Consider the following 20,442-nt stretch of genomic DNA (forward strand, 5'->3'; position numbering starts at 1 on the left):
CGTCTTTTCTGATTGTTGGCGCGCAAGCCTCTGTCTAAATTATCGGAATCGAAACCTGAGCACATTTATCATTTGTAATTCGTTAGTTAGCACTTGTCATGCGTAGTCTCCTGCAGGAAACCATGTCTTGATAGCTGTGTTTAATTTTTACAATAATAGAGCTGCCAATAAATAGGTTATATATCCAAAATATAAAGTAAAAATTCTTAGGAACAAATCTAGCTACTTTTAGCTTCTTACTAGATTTTTTAGCTACTTTTAGCTACTTTCACGCTGCCATCTAGCTACTTTTGCTCACCGACATTTAGCAACACTGCTAGCGGGTTGTTCAAGTTCAACGGCTCTTTGTTTAACTTGTTGGTCTGACCGCAATTTGCATTTCGTTGGTTAAAATTTGCTTGAAGAACGGAAACAGGGACCAAAATAAATTTAATTTCACTTCACGGTCGCATTTGAAATAATTGTGCTATATCAAGTTTTGTTTTGTATTACAACCTTTCAGTTAGAATTCGAACGTGCTTCTGTTTCATGCTCTAATCTTCCTTAATGTTCATGGTATATTTTCAGAGTCCCTTGTTAGTGCTTGTAGTTCCCGGTCCCTCATTTCGAAGTTTGTGAAACAAAGTGCTCTATTACGGGGGCCAAAAACTCCTCTTATTTAAAACTGAACAGCACGTAAATCGAACCACACAATTATTTAGACTGTGGGCCTTAAAACCTGAGAATAAGCGTGATTTTAAAGTGGCAAAAAAAAAAAAAACACTGGTCTATTCCTGCCTCGATTTTCTAAAATCCCACAAACTGTTTGCAGCCGCACTTCCAAAAGCTACGAAATTTTTATCTGTGCTCAGTGCTACATGTACATTAGCATTCAGTAGCAATTGAGTATAAAATGCATATTTGTTTAATGAAGAAACGTCAATCTATTTCTGACTGCGTTTTCTTAAAATTATACTCGAGACCCTTGCAGTCGTGTGACGTCTCTCTGTACTTCGTGCTACGTGTACATGAGCCTTCAGCATTAAAAAGCAGAGTCTTAGGATGCATATTACGAGGTGACAAGCAATGCTAATTTAATTAGGCTAATGAGCAAGTTGATTTATGCGGCACAGCCCACATGACACGTTTATCAGGCCGCTGACGTCCTTATACACAAGGACAGAACAGGCATATTTACATATTTAACGATAGTGCATTTTATGCATTTGTTGGACGAATACGTTTCAAAGAAGCGAGTTGCGGAAATTCTGCACATATCTTTCCTTCATTTCGAGTTTAGCCTGCGTTGAGGACTGCGCTAAAATTTCGAAGCATGAAGTCGCTTTGCTTCACCGCCGTCCTATGTTTTACCGTAGCGATTTCAGAAGCCCTTGGACCCATGTAAGCATTTTTTGTATTTCGGGAGGACACTTCTGCCTAAACATTATTCCATTGTGTTTGAACAAGAAGCGGCAGTATTCATCCCTCTCGGCTGTTATTCGATAAACGTGTAGCGCAAAGAATCTTGCTCATCCCGCTGAATTTGGTCTCGATGCTTGATATAAAACATTTGAACTATAAATATATATATATATATATATATATATATATTATATATATATATATATATATATATATATATATATATATATATATATATATATATATATATATATATATATATATATATATATATATATATATATATATACATATAATTCTATCCTGAAGAAGGACGGTCCACCGTCCGAAACTGTTAAAACAAAGTAGATAATCGGGAAAGTTATGTGACAGCCTGTTTGCATTTAACTTTGGCCCATTAGTTTTGAGCAAAATGTATATATATATACATATATATATATATATATATATATATATATATATATATATATATATATATATATATATATATATATATATATATATATATATATATATATATATATATATATATATATATATATATATATATATATATATATATATATATATATATATATATATAATGCCGCATTCATAACTAATCCCGTGGAGCCGTCATGGGGCCAGACTGCATTACCGGATGTTTTAGCTGGCCTATGATAGTTACCCCGGCGTTCCTCGTCTTCCTCTCTCGAGCTCCCAGCTGCTTTGCCCCCGTACGTTCGCTCATTAAACCTATCTTCTGGTTGAACCTACCTTGACTGTTCTGGCTGTGTGACGGTGACAATATATATAGAAGTGTGCGTGCGTGCGTGTGTGCGTGTGTGCGTGTGTGCGTGCGTGCGTGTGTGTGTGTGTGTGTGTGTGTGTGTGTGTGTGTGTGTGTGTGTGTGTGTGTGTGTGTGTGTGTGTGTGTGTGTGTGTGTGTGTGTGTGTGTGTGTGTGTGTGTGTGTGTGTGTGTGTGTGTGTGTGTGTGTTTGTACGCAGAACCCTCAATCTTCTACGTCTTGCTGTTTGACTAGCAGCTGCGTAATAGAAAGTAATGACATCAGGTACTTGAACAATGGAGGCAATGAAACTGCCTGGTCGCCTGCAATTCTATCAAGGAGCGCAGGAAAAAAAGCGGAGTAGGCTAAATTATGTATTTTGGGCTTCAGGCCCTGTCATCCTTAAACCGCGTAGTGCGTAATTTGTCGCTCTGATTAGCCTAATTATGAATGCTACGTATTTATGTATTTTTTTAATGAAGGGGGAAGGATGATAGAGCAGTGCAGCGTTCCCTTGCAATATTTGATTGTTTGTCGGAGCCTGCTGTTTGTGCATGATATGTGTTGCCAGAAATTACTCCCCTCTCTCCCTCAAAAAAAGAAGAAAGAACACGTTACCGCAAATGGGCAACATTTTCCTTCTGAACTTTCCTCCGGGCATGATTACAGTTCTCTGTGCTACTTGTCAGCGCCAAGATTTTATCGATAGCCTATAAAATATTTTGGTTAGACATAGCTTGGGGTATGGTAATTTTCAATTGAATTAAAACGTTGGGATAGGCTTAGAGAACATAACAGATCACTATATAGAGCCCCCAAATTCAAAGCTGATTTTGCATCATGCCTCACAAGCAGGGGCGGATAAACAAATATGAGGGCCCAGTTCAAAAAAGTTAAGAGGGCCCCTATGCCCCTACCAAACTTATTACAGCCTGTGCAGTAATTCTACTTGTCCCCCCCCCCCCCCCCTACCCCCACCATATCCCGCCTCCTTTTGCCATGTTGGAGACTGGCCGCGCTTTCGAATTTCCGAGACACACGCCACAATTTCTCTAAGGTTCTGAGGGCTGTTTATGAACATAGCCTGAGCATATACTTGTAGTAGAACACACGGACAGACTGGCATCTAGACTGAGCTATTCTAGGACATTACAGGACACCTTTACTCCAAAATCAAAACACGCATTCGTGATAAGTATACGTTTCTCAAGTGGTTATTTTTTTGGCTGATTCTGGTAGTGCAGGACGATTGGCTGCGTGTGAGCACAAAGTACAGATGGGCCTTGTTCGCAAGATGTTCGTAAATGTTTACCATAAATACGCTATCAGTCATCTATTACTTTCGTGAATTCACCCAACTAGACGAATCGAAGCTCACCTAAGCCAGTGTTTTTACAGAAACTGCGATATTATATTCTATATGCTGGATTATAATAGGAAAATATTTTTTTTATTACTAGGAACTCGGTCATAATGCTAGAGAATACATCTTTTCGAAATGGTCACGCTTGAAGAGAATGACATCGCTACTGAAATATCGCGAAATAAAAATTTTATCAAACTTAATGATCAGTAATATATATTCGCATTTATACAGATTGCTTAAATTTACAAAGGCAGTATAGTATTTACATTTTACACATAATTTTCACTTTTAAAACAGAAGGACGGACTTTTGCGTGTATCCCACACGTTTCCTGCTTTCTGTGTACAGAATGAACCTACCTTTTACAAAATAGTGAATGCAGTTCATTCCACCGAGAAGCTGCAGCTGCTAGATGGCGGTGGAAACTCAAGCTCTGTCTTTGGGTGTATTATTGGACAGCTTTCAGGGCTGCCGTTCGCCGGCTCCCCGTACGCATCCTCGTTCGCGTACGTGCACTTTCCTTTAAAACACGGTGAACAATTAGACCGTGCTATGGGCGTCTAGTACAGTGCAACGCTTAAACTCCCTCCTAAATATTTCTGGAAATATTACATGGTTATACAATAAAAAAAATACGTTGAAATATTTCGCAGGAATGAAACGTTTGAATGGGCCGTGTATTCGTATAACATGTCTACTGTTTTTTTTTTTTTTTTTTTTTCACTTCACTTTCATGCAAGTCAATAAAGGCGTTTACGTTTCTGTAAGCTTTTTCCAGCGTTAAGCAGGAAGAATTTCTTGATTAGATCAACGTACAATCTCCTAACAATCTCGCGCGTCTACTCCCGGTACCGACAAATAACTGAGATGGCCGTAAGCTGTGAGAAGTCAGCCTCTAACTAATAACTTACTGATTTTCTCACAACGTTTACTGCTTACGTTTAGATTAATAAAACACAAAACTTACCTCAACAGTAGTAATGACAGCGGAAACTCGGTTTAAGAGCTGATGCGAGCGGACTCCAAACTGTAAGCCTGCTTAAACGCGTTGATTCCACTTAACCACCAACTGGGCTGGACCCGCTGACTTCTCTGGTAGGCATCTGTATCCAGTTAATGCCAGTTGAGTATGAGCTCGGATCAGGTTAAACGAACTGAAACCAGTTAGAACCATCTAAAACCATTTTGGATATTCTTTTTTTTTTTCACCTAATTAGACGAGTGCAACGTTTTGTACTTTGGTGAAATATGAGGCTGGCTTTAGGATCAATTTTACGACACAACGAAGTGATATTGAAGTATTTGACATTGAAATACGTAAGCTTCAATTTTAATCATGGCAAATTAAGACGCATATGATTTCAAGATTTTCCGGACCAAATGAAGAAGTCCGTCATATACTTCAACTCTCGGGGGGGGGGGGGGGGGGGGGGGGGCTGAGAACGGAGGGCCCGGTTAATTTGAAACCTTTGAACCCTGGATAATCCTGCCCTGCTCACAAGTCACAGCAGCCATTCAGAATCCAGCAGCGCTGCATCAGAAGCGGGTGAAATTAGGCACTGCAGTTCTCGCTTAATTTCATCAATGTGCTTGCAATTACGATAACATTGTTCAGTTTTAGCTAACAAGTTCTCTTTTTCTGTTCAGTACAGAAATAGGCTTAATCGTTGGCAGCGAATCGCGCAGCAGAATGTCTAAAATATAAGGACCGCTTCTGGAACTGTAATTTAATTACAGACATCATTTTTGGACCTTGCTTTGCAGAATGCCTCTAAATCAATACCCAGGAGATATTCGGGCGGAACTGATCAGGTGTTCTCTAGCACACGTGAGTGATTTTTCAGCAGAAAATATTTTTTTTATGCTTATAAAAGCTATTGTGGATGATTCCATTCAAGGATGGGTAACATTCGAAGCGAAACCCTCCGCTTTCTGTATCGTGGCACGAAAATACGTTATGTTCCCCATTTTATGAAATCCCTTGTTGTGTCGCCTCAAAAAAAGTTTTCTCAAGTGTATGAGCAGTATGTTTCACGGTAAAATATGTCTCGGTAAATTACTTAATTTTGGCACCAAATTGGCGCGGCCGCCATTTATTCAAAATAAGATTAGAAGAGTTTGAAATGAGGTTTGTATTTCTATAGACAGATTTCACTGGTTCGCTTCAATTGTCAGGTTAATAACTCGATTCTTGAAGCCGTCGTTTGAGCGGCCATGAAAGGCATATATGTGCTTGCGCTGAAAAGTTCTGACTTAACCGACGTCGTGGAGGTCTGCTTAACTTGTGCAATGTTTCTGCATTGCCTATGCATTGCACTTCCTCATGAGTGGTCTGAGGAGACAAAATATATTGGCGCCAATTGAAATTTTTTCCTGTGCAGCAAGCTGGCGTACATCAGCGTTAACTCGCTTCATGAAGACGGAAAGTGTTGAAGAGACTGTGTCCTATGGTGGGGTGATCGGCGAAAGACGGGTGAACTGCGTTGCGGAAGGTGGTTTTGCCAGGCTTGGTGGGGTGGCTTGGTGGGGAAGGTGGTGACAGGAGGATGCGAAGATGGGGATGCAGCCACCCCTAGGCCTCTTAACAATAGAGTGGGCTAACAAATGGGATATCATTTTTTTTTTTTTGCTCATTTGTTCTCAGCTGCTGGACAGCCCTCTGTGCACTAGACATGAGAGAGTGTGCCTGTTCGAGATTTGCTTGTTTTTTTCTATGGCTGCACTCAAGCGGCGGCAGCGCGTGCTTTCCTACGGCCTGCGCACAGCTATTCAAAGAGAGTTGTGCAGGATCTACCAAACCCTGCTTCTGCCGGGGCGGCCGGTGCGCGCGTGCTTTTGCGCGGCGTCGAAATAAAAGAGAATATCTGCGGGTCTATTTACCTCACGAATTTAAAACGAGATACTACATTCCCTTCAAAGAGCTGGCTGTAACTAACTACAAAGAGGAGGAATTCGTCGTTTTTTTGTTTTACCAAACTAGACCGATTATTTTGTGGTCGTAAATGAAGAAAGTGTACTTTGATTTATTTCGTATGCCTATCCCTCTTAGCCCGTACTAAGTGGACGCGAAGGATGGCTGATGCCGAATAAGACAGGCGCTAAAGGTGAGAACCAATAGAGAGATTTAGCATACCGTGATCCGCGATCCGCCACCGTGGCCCTCTACCGCTCGTAGGCGGGGGCGCACAAGCTGATTGGTTCCGACGCGGCAGGTCTGTGTGCCAAAGTCCAGTATGTGGCGCCATCTATTGGCATCAAAGTGATCTGGGCATGCGCAGTGGAACGTGCGGTGGCGGATCACGGTAGCGGATCACGGATCACGGTGTGCTAAATCTCTCTAATGAACTAGAGCACCGGGGAATCCAGGCTCTCCCCAATGTGCGCATCCTTTCACTTCCTCTTCGTCCACATCGTATATGCGGACCATCTAAAAACTTTCGCTGCATCAGCATGTTACCTGTGAATATCGCAGGAACTAATATATACAAGTTAGTTCGTGTGGAGCACTAAAGATTGGCAGTAAAGATTGATTTAACTGGGTGAATGTGATGAGCCGCTAATAATGTAACTAAACAGTAATCTCATTCGTCCTCTGCATGGGTTCAGTTTACGGTGTGAGCGAAATCCTGAGGGAAATTATGTAGTTTCAGTTTTTTGTGTACAGAAGCGTTTCAGTGTAGGCTCACACAAAAGTAATAATTAGTTTGTATTATTTCTTAGAATGTCCGACATGTGCTATAACACCATCTGAAAACCCAATTCTGCTGTAATTTTTCTGTGTCGCAAGTCCAACATATTGTTAGCGCAACCCCGTTATGCTGTACAAAAGCTGATTATTTTTTCTTTTTGCGGTAACCTGACTGTTTCCTTTATGATATTAGAGGAGCTGGCATTCATAAAAAATGTAATGACGCGGATACAGAAGCACAGAACTTAACACATGAGCAATTTTGGCCTCTCATGTCTGTTCACTGTCGGAAACGCAGCGAGCGCTTTGTATGCTGTTTCCGTCACATCCATTGTTCGCTGCTATACACCGAATTCTTCCAGCCTGTTACAATTAATGGTCAAGCGAGGAGGAGTAGCGGTTTTGCCTGCATGCAATATCTCAATAGGTATACTAGAGCGAGGGCATTTTTTCGCTTTGGGACCCATTTCTGCCTGCTTCCGCGCATGCGTAGCAATTTCGGACGCCTTCATGTGTCTGTCTGCAAGTCTGGCTGGTCTTATGACCCATTGTAAGTTCTGTTATCACAAGCTAAAAAAAACCTAATCTAATCGCACTTTTTGTGCACTTCGCACGGGGCGTTCACCGTAACCCGGCCCTCTTCCTATTCTGAGGTGTTGGGTGAACAGGCGGCGTTCATTACCGCCCTCATATGCGGATAGCTCGAGAACCCCTCAACGTACATGTCCTTGCCCGCCATCTACGATGCTAAACCCTGCGACTAGTTTGTAACGAAGGAGCTGACTTTTCGACAACGGCGTAGATTCTCGGCCGCAGTGCACTTTTGGCATGTCCTTCAGTCCGGACGTATGCTTTCTGCCGTACACTTCAACTTTATTTCTCCTGAACGATGTACACACGCCTGGGCAAGTGATGCCTCAACGCCTGGTATAAATGACCTGCCTGGTGTTCGACCTTACCTTCTTCTGCGTATGTGATATATGGTGTATGCGTCCCACTCTTAAGTACAGACATGGAAGGACTCCCAGTGTTTACTTTCACCAGTTCCCAAGATATGGAGAAATTTGTCCCAAATAATTCAGCTTTATTTTTACGTGAGTTCGTACTCAGTTTTTGGCTCTTCAGCAAGATGCTGATACAGAGCCAGAGCCACTAAGGACGGCTCACGTTCGGCGTACCTATGACTCCTATGACCTTCAGCACTGCGGCAAAGATCACCATAGGCCGCTCTGAGCACTCCTCAAGTTTACGGCCTCTCGATCGTCGGTGAGCATGAACGCGAATATACCAATCAAGTGAATGCATAAAGAATGCCTAGGCTTGCGACTACAGGCTTGGCCAGCCTATGTGTTTTATTTTCCAGCTCGTTGCTCACCAAAAACGCGCAACGCGCGTCGCACGCGAGCGGCCGGGCTCCGAGGCCAAACAAGTTGGCTTCCACGATTTCGCAGTGGCTGCAAACAAGAAACACACTCTGCGCGCAAGCCTAAAGAGAGCCCGTCGCCAAGTCCGGCCGTCGTTTTGTCGAGCGCCATGCCGAGTCTGATGCCCATGAGTCCGGGAGGTGTAATATAGAAGCGAATTACTTGAAGATCTTCGTGAGACGGCTCTCACAGTGTGATGGGAGCCGTTCACAGGGACGCGCAGCTCTATGTATACGATGCAGGAGTGGCGATGAAGGGCAGCTGATACTGGTGGAGTCGTTATCATGGTGGCAAGTTTAGCAATGTGGCCTGACATTGGAGGGGGACAGGGCAAAAGTTTATTAAGAGAAGTGCGTGTTGTTGCTTGTTTTTTTTTTTCTTTTTTTTTTTTCTGGAGAGGTGGCTGATTTTCTAAACCCGCGTGCCGCAAGTAGGTCTTCGTGTGGCTTAAAATATTTGCAATGAAGTCTTAGCTTTAGCTGCAGAGGCCGATTGCAATCAACGAAAAATTATGTAGCGTTTTTCGGTAGTCATATGTTGTTTGTGACATCGATAGTAACCCACATCGAGTTGGAAAGAGTGTTAGAAAACATTGTCAACTTTGTTACAATGCCCTGCCAATATCAGTTGTAGGCTGGCATACCTTGGCCGACGTCGTGTCGTCTGTTCCAGTGACTGCCCAATATCAGATGCAAATTGGCATGTGACTGAACAGCCAATGTAAAATGTTTGTCCTGTGATCAACTACCATGATACGTTCTTATTGTTGGCAGTTCTGCGGTGTTGCTTATTTGAACTCCATATTTGTAGCGGGATAGTCAACAACAAAACGTCGGTAATTTCCAAATGCTCAAGCACTTAAGCTTTTCAATTGGAAAGCTTCAGGGCTTTACTTATTGCTCGAGTGCTGCACTGCTTCGTTCTGTGCTAATGTTTTCACAGCTTTGTTTAGCAGGGAATGGCGCTTGTTATGACATAGTGCTTTGCCACATTGGATCTCCAATGCTGTTAGGTTGCTCCGTTAACGATAGCACGTATACTATAACTTTCGAGGAAGCCGACGATCGACGACGTTAGTAAAATATCAAATCAACTACTTGTCCCTGGCTCCCTTGCACAGCATAGTTGGTTTGGTGCTGATTTAATAATTATTTTTCAAGATTACAGAGGACACGCAAAGCTCTAATACTACGCCTGGCATTTTATACTCTGAAGTCTGCCCACAAAAAATGCTCGGATTCCACGTTACACTAGCCGTACTTATTAGACATAATTCGGTGATAACAGCAACCAGCGAAATTTTTCCTGCAAAATCTGTACAGATGCAGCAATTTTCACTTCCTTGAAATGAATTGGTCGTGAAGAAATCTTTTGAAAAAAAAAAAAAAACTACTTTTGTCTGAAAAACAAATAGCAGAGACAAAAACTTAAAAAAAAAAAAGAAAGCAGAAAGAACTGGAACTAAAAATTAACCTTCGTTCCTTGAAAAACTCCCGCGAATCCGGGAAGTAAGAAGTGAGCACTAGCAAGAAGGCCGCATGAGAAATGAGTCGCATATGTGGTTTAGCAAAGGTACATACTTTTAAACAAATTTTGTTGTTTTTTTTTTTTGCCTGAGGGATGTGCAGATACAACGGCCATAGACGTTCTCATGCATGATTTCTGAGAATATTAATGAAGTCATTTCATCATAAGCCCTCGTGCTTCTGAAATACTTTCTGTAATTTTTGTTCGCCCGAGTATCTCAAAACCAGCCATGTGCATGCGTGTTGTATGTCGTTTCGTGTCGTTGTAGAACTTAAAAAAAGGAAAAATCACTCCCGCTTGCAGAGTCAGGTTTTTTGTAAGGAAAATGTTGAATTAAACGCAATGACGTAGGTGTATTCACTGAACGGGACTTTGCACGCGTTTTTAGTAAAAGCCAGGGGTTAAGCACTGGTCCATCGATATAGAACCAGGCATAATAAGTGTCGCGGATATGCAAATTATATTCTGCCAGCTGTAAAGTGCAGGCTGTCATGGGCTCAAAAAGATACGTGTGTCCTTAAATCAACACATCTGATTAGTCGGTTGCTATGTTCTCGTATAATGTGTACGAGGACACATGATGACTATTTCATTTTGTCTTAATCTTACACAATTAAGATTAAAATGGAACCTTTTTGCGCTATATGCCGGCAACTCGGGTGTTTCGTTTTATTCTTACTTGTGCAACGAAAGTGAGCTCTTTAGTTTTTTTCCCTTAAGTTGCAATCGAAATCGCCGTTGTACGACTGCGCTTTAAGCGTGCTGGATTTCTTGGTTAAGTTGTTGAGTTCTGTTAAGTTGTATCCCCGACGTCCTGCATCTATAATTAACAATGAGCTTTGGTGGTGTATCAGAATATTTTAATTTCTTAATGTTCGCTGTTCTGTAGTCGTCTCCGCACAACCGCCGGGAGCTGTCTGAGTCACCAATTATTGGAATAACGAATACTTCAGCTTGACATATGCCCTGCGCAGATAGCGACGGTGAAAATTTTCGAGCAAGCCACTTAAGGCGTATACAACCAAGAAAGCGGTGAACGAAGGGCAGCTCGGTTAGTAGGTGTTTAGAAGTGCAAGAGAGAAAGAACAGAATATATTGCGCAAAATAAGCCTTATGTACCCCTTTTTATTATCACAACAACGCATACTTCAAACCTTGCTACTATGTACAAATGCCTGTACGTAGCGGTCTTTAATCTTCAGTCGGGGTTGAATTGGTGACTTCAGCAGCCGACCCGCAGCTTCATTCGCTGCCGGCCCTGTCGTCTCATCGGCGCTCAAACATTAACTATACGCTGGTTGTCGAGCCGCCTCAGCGGGAACGGGAACGAGGCTGGCGGAAATGAAGCGACGGACAGCGCTAGCTGTATTTTCGGCTCCCGCTTGGAGTCCGCGTTTACATCCTGTTTTGGGTCATTTCACCCATCTATCTAGGTGTAGAAAACAGTTTGATGCTAGCTGCTAAAAAAAAAATCAGCATTGCATCAAAGTATATCAGCAATAAAAGCTTCTTTTGTGCCGACAACAAAGTCACGAAATGCCGTACTATTGGTTTTAGTAGAATAAAAAGTGTGATCGAGCTCTATTTAGCGCCCAATAAATGTTACTGCGATTTCTTTTTCTCGGACTTTATGAACAGCTACGTATACAAGTGACACTCGCCCTATCGTGAAATACGAAATCGAGCGTTTTTGAAGGCGCTGCCCGTAATTTAGAGTGCCATGTAATAACGAAACATTATGGCGGACATTTAAAATTATGACGCGAAAGCGTTAATGGGTCCTGTTTGTCGGCTCCTACTGCGACGAATTTTACCGCGGTCACATTGAAACTCTTCTCCAGCTGCCTATCAGCAACGCATACCATAATGTTTTCTTTATATATATATATATATATATATATATATATATATATATATATATATATATATATATATATATATATATATATATATATATATATATATATATATATTGTCACGTAGTGGTGACGAGGTCGACGACACAAATGAAGGGTCGATGATTGCACTGAAGAAACTCTTTATTTGGGCTGACTTGCGCCCGCAAAAGAACTAAGCAACTCGGCGGCGGCGATAGCAACAAACGCGCTCGTCGGTCGTCGGACAAAGAATGCCCGTCACACTCGTCAACGCTCAATTTAAAGGGTGCACAGAACAATCTAGATAACGTCGCAAACAGCTACCAGCACGGGCTGGAACATTGTGGAAAGACACCCGAGTGGCCGGAACCTTCGAGACAGATCTCGGTGCATCTTGCGCTACAACGAAACTGATAAAGGTGTGACTCGCGACATCGAGCAATAAGAAACAAAGAATACAGAACTGACACGCGATCCGGAATCAGAGTGATAAGCCTGTATGCCGGCGGCTGTTAAAAAAACAACAAATACTGTTTGAAGGTTTCGCGGCATTACTCCCCCCTTAAAAAAAACATCGCCTCGATGTTCCAAAACAAAGAAACTTAAACATAAACACTACCACGGATTTTTTAACGCGCGTAATATGGCTTCAGTCGTACAACATGTACAATTTCTGGGCGTGCGCGTCGCCTTTGTGATGCTAACGTTCCGTCGGGAATGACTTCATAGTCCAGTGGTCCGACGCGGCGAATGATTTTGTGTGGCCCAAAGTATCGACGCAAAAACTTTTCACTTAATCCGCGACGGCGAATTGGTGTCCAAACCAACACTTGGTCTCCTGGATTGCACTCTGCGTGGCGTCGTCGTAAATTGTATCGTCGTCTGTCGGTGCGCTGTTGGTCTTTAATACGCAGCCGTGCGAGTCATCGGGCTTCCTCCGCACGCTGCAGGTAGGCGGCGACGTCAAGGTTGTCTTCGCTGGTTACGTGCGGCAGCATTGCGTCAAGCGTCGTCGTGGGCTCCCTGCCGTACACAAGCTTAAACGCGGTCGCTCTGGTCGTCTCCTGGACTGCCGTGTTATACGCGAAGATCACGTACGGCAAGATGGTGTCCCAGGTCTTGTGTTCAGCGTCGACGTACATAGCGATCATGTCCGCGATCGTTTTGTTCAGGCGCTCCGTGAGGCCATTGGTCTGGGGATGGTACGCAGTTGTTCGTCGATGGCTTGTGTGACTGTATTCCAGGATGGCTTGCGTCAACTCTGCCGTAAACGCCGTTCCCCTGTCCGTGATGAGCACTTCTGGGGCGCCGTGTCGCAAGAGAATTTGTTCGACAAAAAATTTGGCGACTTCTGCCGCGGTACCATTTGGTAGTGCTCTTGCTTCGGCGTAACGGGTAAGGTAGTCAGTGGCCACAATGATCCACTTGTTACCCATAGACGAAGATGGAAAGGGGCCGAGGAGATCCATCCCAATTTGCTGAAAGGGCAGGATTGGGGGCGGAATCGGGTTTAGTAGTCCTGCTGGTCTGATCGGTGGCGTCTTGCGTCGTTGGCACTCACGAACACGTCTTCACGTAGTGGGCAACTTCGGCAGGCAGTCGCGGCCAGTAATACTTCTCTTGAATTCGACGCAACGTGCGCGCAAATCCGAGGTGGCCTGCTGTGGGCTCATCGTGCAACGCCTGCAGAATTTGTTGCCGAAGGGTTTTAGGCACTACGAGAAGCTGCGCGGTCTTGTTGGGTGCGAAGTTCTTCTTCACGAGGAAGAAGCCACGGGATGGAGGAGACTACAAACGGGCTCCTTCCCAAACCTACACATACTAAACAAGATTTTTCCAACACAATATAGCGCCAGCTGCTCATGGTGCGGATCAAAACCAACACTATATTACATCACGTGGGAATGCGAGAGAAATCATGCATTTCACAAACAGAAAACACCAAGTGCGGAGCAATGGGAGAGCCGGCTCACCAGCTGCGAGCTAGAGGCCCAGAGGGCACTCATAGCACACGCAAGCGAGGTGGCCCGACTCAGTGGAGCCCTGGACTAGGGGCCCAACCACGGCCAGGGAGGTGACGGACTTCCAGAAAAAGCCTCGACCTCCACCGCTAACAAACTTCCAAAAACAAATAAAGTTTTCAATCAATCAATCTTCACGAGGAGGCCTTTGCTTAACGTGAAGGATGATAAATGTCGCCTGAACACACCAGGAGGGGAAGCGGTCTTTCCTTCCAAGTAATCGGCTAGCGCTTTCAGCTCAGGGTCTGATCGCTGTTGTTCTGCGAAACTGCTGGCGCTTACCGGTCCCAAAAAGGCGTCGTCGTCATCGTCCTTCCGGGGAGCATCGACGGGAGCGCGGGATAAGCAGTCTGCGTCGGAATGCTTTCGGCCCGACTTATAGACTACAGTCATGTCAAATTCTTGAAGTCGTAGGCTCCATCTGGCAAGGCGGCCGGAAGGATCTTTCAAATTAGCCAGCCAGCAGAGAGCGTGATGGTCGCTTACCACCTTGAATGGTCGGCCGTATAGGTATGGACGAAACTTAGAAGTGGCCCAGATGATTGCAAGGCACTCCTTCTCGGTCGTCGAGTAATTGACTTCGGCTTTTGTGAGTGACCTGCTAGCGTAGGCGATTACTTTCTCCTGTCCGGCATTCTTCTGGACGAGAACGGCTCCTAGGCCCACACTGCTCGCGTCGGTGTGAATTTCGGTCTCGGCGTTTTCATCAAAGTGGCCAAGTACGGGAGGGCATTGCAGGCGGTGCTTGAGTTCGTCGAAGGCTTCTCCTTGCGGTGCTTCCCATTTAAAAGGTACGTCAGCCTTTGTAAGCTGCGTCAACGGTTCGGCGATCCGCGAAAAGTTTCTAACAAATCGTCGATAATAAGCGCACAGCCCAAGGAATCGGCGCACAGCTTTCTTGTCGGCAGGCGGTGGGAATTGTGCGATTGCAGCTGTTTTCTCCGGGTCTGGGCGAATACCGTCCTTGCTAACGATGTGACCTAGGAACCGGAGTTCTTCGTAGGCGAAGTGACACTTCTCTGCTTTTAGCGTTAGTCCCGAGGACTTGATGGCTTCCAACACTGTCTGCAGTCGTTTTAGGTGGTCTTCAAAGTTTGACGAGAAGACAACAACGTCGTCCAAATATACCAAACAAATTTGCCACTTCAACCCTGGCAGGACTGTGTCCATTACTCGTTGAAACGTGGCTGGTGCGGAGCAGAGGCCAAATGGCATCACCTTGAACTCATAAAGGCCGTCCGGTGTGATGAATGCGGTCTTCTCGCGATCTCTTTCGTTGACCTCAATTTGCCAATATCCGCTCTTCAGGTCCATCGATGAGAAGTACCTTGCATTGCAGAGTCGGTCGAGAGTGTCGTCGATGCGGGGAAGCGGGTAGACATCCTTCTTCGTTATGCTATTCAAGCGGCGGTAATCAACGCAGAAGCGAAGTGTGCTGTCTTTCTTCTTGACCAAAACGACTGGTGCCGCCCAGGGGCTGTTCGATGACTGGATTACGTCATCACGCAGCATTTCCTCAACTTGATCGCGAATGGCCTGCCGTTCTCGGGGCGATACACGATAAGGGCTTTGGCGCAGAGGTCGGGCGTGTTCGTCCGTTATAATGCGGTGCTTGGCCAGTGGTGTTTGTCGTACCTTCGATGATGACGAGAAGCACTCCCCGTAGCTTCGAAGAAGACTGAGAATCAGGTCTTTCCTGCTGTGGGTCAATGCCGGGTTGATGTCAAATTTGGGCTGACGGAATTGGTCCGGTGCGTCTTCCAGCGTTTGGTCGTGGAGGGCGAATACATCTTTGAGGTCGGCTAATTCGTCGAGAAAAAGCGATCGTCGTGCCCTTGTTGAGATGCCGGTATTCTTCGGTGAAGTTTGTTACCAGCACTGAGCTTGACCTCTCCGGAATTTCGCGATGCCTCTTGCGATGCCGACACCTCGTTCTAAGAGCAATTGGATATTTCCTTCGACGATGCCTTCAGCGGTTTCGATGTTTGCGCTACCTACGCAGACTGCGATGCTTGATCGGGGCGGGACGGTCAATTCTTCATCGAGGACGTTTAGAGCGATGTGTTGCATCGACGTCGTCGTAGCAGGAATGGCTTTGTCTGCAGAGAGCTTGATGAGCTTGGATCGCAGGTCGATGATAGCCCTATGTTCATTTAGGAAGTCTATACCTAAAATCACGTCGCGGGAGCACTGCTGCAAGACCACAAAGCTGGTGGGGTAAGTACGCCCATTTACGGTTATTCTTGCAGTGCATCGTCCCGATGGAGTAATCAGGTTGCCACCTGCGGTGCGAATCAGCGGGCCATCCCAAGCGGTGGTAACTTTTCTGAGCTGAGAGGCTAACGGTCCACTAATGACTGAATAGTCAGCTCCGGTGTCTACTAGGGCAGTGACTCTGCGACCGTCGATATCAACTTCAAGGTCACTTGTTCGCGTCCTCGCATTGCACGTGGGCCTTAGTGTCCGATCTCGGCTCCGTCGTTTCTTCAGGTCATGGCCGGGGCATACCGTTGTTACTTCGCTGGGCGGCGGTGTCTGCTTGCAGTCTGGTCGTGTTGTCGTCGATGACGTCGTGTGGAGCGGCAGTGAAATGGCTGCGTCGTCGTTAGTGGTCGTCGGCGGCGGAGGATGTTCGTCTTTTCGCCGTTGAGCAACCTCACCTCCAAAGGTTGCTCTGTTTAGTTTCCCCTGCGCGGGCTTGGGGACCTTCCGCGCATACTCTCATCATAGGTACGGCCTGGCGACACAAAGCGGGCCCTGTACGGCGATGAAGATCTGAACCGACGGCTTGGTGGCGCAATCTCACCGCTACGCAGGTAGTTGTCAATTTCTTGTGGTCGTTCACCTGGGCGTGGTCGTGGAGCGTCGACTGCAAATCCGCGGAGACCGATTCGTCGGTACGGGCAGTGGCGCAGAATGTGGCCGGCCTCACCGCAGTGGAAGCATAATGGCCGGTTGTTTGCAGTCCTCCAGGCGTCGCACTTCCTGGGGTTTGGGGGTCGTTGGTAGGCTTGGCGGGCGGGGGCCAAGGGGCGGTTTTCAGGAATAGGACGGTAGCGGCGAGGGCTGGGAAAGTCATCACGTCGGGGCGGAGGGCGACGTAATGCACCAGCGTAGTTCATCGCTGTTGCTTCTTGTGCTGGAACAGTCGCAGCCGTCGCTTCAGGAACGCCCAGCGCCTGCTGAACTTCTTGAGCGTCGCCACCTGGGGTTGCTGCGATGATGGCAGCATTCGCCGGAGCTCCTCTCGCACGATCTCCTGGATTAGGTCCCGAAGGTTCTCTCCGCTTGCAGATGTGCTGGGGTAGTGGCATGAGTAGTTTGGTTGAAGTGGTCCCTCGTAGTGGCGCATACGGGTATCCAACGTCTTCTCGATGGTCGATGCTTCACTCTCAAATTCTTCCACAGTTTTCGGCGGGTTCCGGACAAGCCCCGCAAAAAGCGACTCTTTAATGCCTCGCATTAAGAATTTCACTCTGTCATTTTCGGTCATGTTAGGGTCGGCGCGGCGAAACAGGCGTTTCATCTCCTCTACGTAGGCCAGGACGGGCTCGTTTGGTCGTTGAATTCTTGATTGGAGGAGGGCCTGAGCTCTTTCTTTTCTGACAGAACTTGTAAAGGCCATCAAGAACTGTGCTTTGAATATCTCCCAATCTTTGAAAGAAGTCTCGTGATTTTCAAACCAAACTCGGGCATGTCCTTGAAGAACAAAGTAGACCTGCCTGAGTTTCGCAGCGTCGTTCCAACCGTTGAATTCTGCCACACGGTCGAAAAGGTCCATCCAGTCACCCGCATCTTCATCCGATCGTCCATGGAAGCAGGGGGGCTCACGAGGTTGGACGAAAACAACCGGTGCTGTAGGCTGGGCCATTGTCAGCGTCGATGCCTTCCGAGATCGAATGGAGTCAGGCAGTAGACCGTGTTCGGGTTGTAGGCCTTGAAGTCGGCGGCTGGCTCGGTGGCCTGTAGGCTGGTCTTCCAGGGCGTCAGGAACACGGCTTGGGTCTTCGCTTGAAGGATCAAAGGCAGCACCTCCACCAGATGTCACGTAGTGGTGACGAGGTCGACGACACAAATGAAGGGTCGATGATTGCACTGAAGAAACTCTTTATTTGGGCTGACTTGCGCCCGCAAAAGAACTAAGCAACTCGGCGGCGGCGATAGCAACAAACGCGCTCGTCGGTCGTCGGACAAAGAATGCCCGTCACACTCGTCAACGCTCAATTTAAAGGGTGCACAGAACAATCTAGATAACGTCGAAAACAGCTACCAGCACGGGCTGGAACATTGTGGAAAGACGCCCGAGTGGCCGGAACCTTCGAGACAGATCTCGGTGCATCTTGCGCTACAACGAAACTGATAAAGGTGTGACTCGCGACATCGAGCAATAAGAAACAAAGAATACAGAACTGATACGCGATCCGGAATCAGAGTGATAAGCCTGTATGCCGGCGGCTGTTAGAAAAACAACAAATACTGTTTGAAGGTTTCGCGGCAATATATATATATATATATATATATATATATATATATATATATATATATATATATATATATATATATATATATATATATTAAGTGGCAGAGAAAATACTCACAGATTCGTCCATGGAATGCAGTAGGTGGCAGCGGATACGGGCGGGCATCGATTGATCGTAAGGTCAGGCGACGTTACCTAACCGCTTGACTTGGTAGATTTGGCAGGAGCCGTCAAGGCTGGCTTCTCCTTTCATATGTCAAGGTATGCACCCCTGAGCCTAACAGACACGCTACCCTTAGGCCATGCAGGAATTGTAACCTAAATAGTTAGGGAAACAGGGATTAAGCCAGTGCGCGTACGTAAACGAGGATCCGCACACGGGGCCACGGACATCATGCGCTTAAAATCGGAGATTAAGTGAGCCCCCCCCCCCCCCCCCCCCCCCCCCCACCCCTTCTCTTCCCTTTCGATCCCGCCCCTTTTTTTCTTCTTCGTTTAATATTCCTATATCGTCGGAGTACCGTTTACTCTAGGTGCCGTCAGTGCTGCTGTAACACGGGGTTCCTCGTCCAAAGCTGAATGGCATCAAGACCACAATTTCTTTTACAGAAGAGCAGCGTGCTTTTGACATAGTCTGAATGAGCACATCCGCTTTTGAAGGTAGCCGTACGTGCCATGCAAAAACCACCAGCATCTTGCCAATGCGTTAAAATAGAAGCTGATAGCTTCAGACTGTAACGAGAAGCACGGAAGTTTTGAGACCGTATTCTAAATGAAAAATGGACAGTTCTGAAAATGTAGCGGGCTAAAATTTTACATTCAAGTTTCGTGTACCACTGAGCAGTATGCGGTATTCCGCCAATCCGAAAACCTGTGCGCCGAAAACATGCAACTTTTAATACCAATACTCATTCATAAGAACGATTCGGGTTAGACTTCGTGCTTGTTTTTATCTTTGTAATACCGCGACCAATGGCAATTAGAGCAGTTGATCTAAAATGATGGTAGTGCAGAGCAATACATTCGCATTCTGCTGATACACAATGGCGCAAGGAATATACGGCAGTTTCTGTTAATACTTGTAGAGCCATGCCAAATAAATCTTCTGTTCTTGTGTTTCAGTGTAATCCAAAGGCAGTACAGCCTTGCCGCCCCGGTTGCGAGTGTTTCAAACCTGCACGCTTGCGGGTTCCCCATTTCTGCAGAATCAAGGGATCCAAGCTGAATCCAGAGCTGTTTGGAAAATATATACACTTGATTGTTTGATCCGTTGGAGCCAACATTCTGTATCAGTTTTGTGCCAGTGAAGGCAATAAAAAAGCTGAGAGAGACCGGAATTTTTTGTTTTGCTTTATTTTTTTTTATTTAAAAATACTACAGGCATACCATTTCCAAGCCGGAGCGGTCATATACAATAGATATTATGTAGCTCGAAAACAATACAACAATAAAGAATTTCATACTGCGATGAACTGATAACTCAAAGAAAAAAAATTTGGCAGTGGCTTAGCCTGGTAAATTGCGTTAGCGATGGCCTCATGGCTACGCTCGTGAGTTCGCTTGTGGCGTAAGCTTGTGTGGTTCGATAGTTTGACTATAAAGTAACACATAACACAAAATGATTATGATTGTTCTTCCGGCGATTCTTCAGTGCGCTGTCTTCGCTTGGTGGAATTGTGGCGCTCCTGAGCAGTCATGTGTTCATCGGTAGCCGACGAGGTGGAAGCACTCGGAGAGCTAGAACGTAGTCGCCGAGCTTCATCTTGTGCACGACGCTAAGTACGACGATCTCCAAGTTCTTCCACTGTCTCTTGCGCACTTTGTCGCTTCCTTGCCGCAGCTTGTCGTCGACACCTCTCTTTAGAAGCCTCCATAGCAAAGCAGACACGG

At 45.7% G+C, this 20,442-nt stretch overlaps 1 long non-coding RNA gene across 1 annotated transcript; it reads left to right on the forward strand.

Annotated features, from left to right (window-relative positions):
• Window positions 1–1,217: 1,217 nt before the first annotated feature.
• On the forward strand, window positions 1,218–19,889 carry LOC146172876 (uncharacterized). Its single transcript, XR_014701921.1, has 3 exons — window positions 1,218–1,380; window positions 5,300–5,363; window positions 19,675–19,889. It is a non-coding gene; the product is annotated as an uncharacterized LOC146172876 (long non-coding RNA).
• Window positions 19,890–20,442: the final 553 nt, after the last annotated feature.

This window comes from Amblyomma maculatum, chromosome 11 (assembly GCF_055883805.1).
Source record: "Amblyomma maculatum isolate TAMU_Amacu chromosome 11, ASM5588380v1, whole genome shotgun sequence".
In the NCBI taxonomy this organism is placed as follows: Eukaryota; Metazoa; Arthropoda; class Arachnida; order Ixodida; family Ixodidae; genus Amblyomma; species Amblyomma maculatum.